Source organism: Rhinopithecus bieti, unplaced genomic scaffold (genome assembly GCF_001698545.2).
Source record: "Rhinopithecus bieti isolate Rb0 unplaced genomic scaffold, ASM169854v2 scaffold_1599, whole genome shotgun sequence".
Classification (NCBI taxonomy): domain Eukaryota; kingdom Metazoa; phylum Chordata; class Mammalia; order Primates; family Cercopithecidae; genus Rhinopithecus; species Rhinopithecus bieti.
The window spans coordinates 5,182,606-5,184,029 of NW_016804139.1; positions in this window are offsets into that span (position 1 = coordinate 5,182,606).

The following is a 1,424-nucleotide window of genomic DNA, read 5'->3' on the forward strand; positions in this document are numbered from 1 at the left end:
TGGGATGGCTGGGTCATATGGTACTTCTAGTTCTAGATCCCTGAGGAATTGCCATACTGTTTTCCATAATGGTTGAACTAGTTTACAATCCCACCAACAGTGTAAAAGTGTTCCTATTTCTCCACATCCTCTCTAGCACCTGTTGTTTCCTGACTTTTTAATGATTGCCATTCTAACTGGTGTGAGATGGTATCTCATTGTGGTTTTGATTTGCATTTCTCTGATGAAGGCCCCACTTCTTAACACCATCATGATGACAATTACATTTCAACAGGAGTTTTTCAGAGCCTTCAAACTAGAGCACCAGTTAAAGGAGCAACTAATTCTATTTAAGAGTCGTGAGAATAACAGTCATGGAAAGCTACAAAGATGTTTCTTTTGAACTAGGCCATAAAGAGTAAGTCAGAGTTTTCAGGTAAAGAGTTTGGTTGGAGAACTAAAAATAACCATCTAATTTTGACCTGCTGAAACACCCCCAGAACTACAGTAAATAGATTTTTTTAAAAAAATACATAACCCCACAAGGATAGGGAGAGCAGAGGAAGAGACAATAGCAACAACACAATTTAGTTATCAGAACCTTGACAACTGGCTTAGGAGATCTCAGAAAGCCAATCCTCCAACCTCATTATCAAAACCTTGACAACTGCCTTAGCAGATCGCAGAAAGCCAACCATCAAACCTCAGAGAAGAAAGTTAAGAAAAACCTCATTTTACAGCCCTGAAACTTGAAGGGCTAGTAACCTGAAGGTCTTAGTGCAAACAGGTGCAGCTCACATGAGGAAGACTAAGGTGAAAACACTTAGAAAAGTTAGAAACATAGATCCTTCTACTCCCCTTTTGAACCACTTCTGACTGACTTCTCTCATGCTCCGGAAGAAATCTATGAGTGTATTCTCCATGGAGGGTAAAATAGAGGATCTGTGACATGAGGCACAGCTGACAGTGTGGCTACCCTACTGCAAATGGAGGAATTAGAGACCATGTGCCTCCCAAAACTGAGTGCAGCCATTGTTAACTCTCTCATCCAACTTGTGTCCAGATAATGGCAGCCAGTCCAATATTCTCCAGAGAGGAGAATAAACAGTTCTTCACTCTACTCTGTAAACTGATCATCTCAAGGAGGAAGACATTTTTAAAATATCCAATCAATGGCATGACAGTGAAAATCCTACACTTGACAAGCCGTTTCCGTACTTTTAGAGCTTCCAAATATTTTTCTCCCTTTCCTTGATTATGAACAGACCCAAAGACTCTACTCAGTTTGTTTTTTCTTGAGAGCTTTCACCTAATTGTGAACAATATTGTATTATCTTTACTTTCCTAGGCTTATGCGACGTTAAAAAAATGTACACTTATAAAGAAACAGTAAGGAAGAGTAAACCATAAGGCAAGGAAATTATAATAGAACAAACATAATAGCA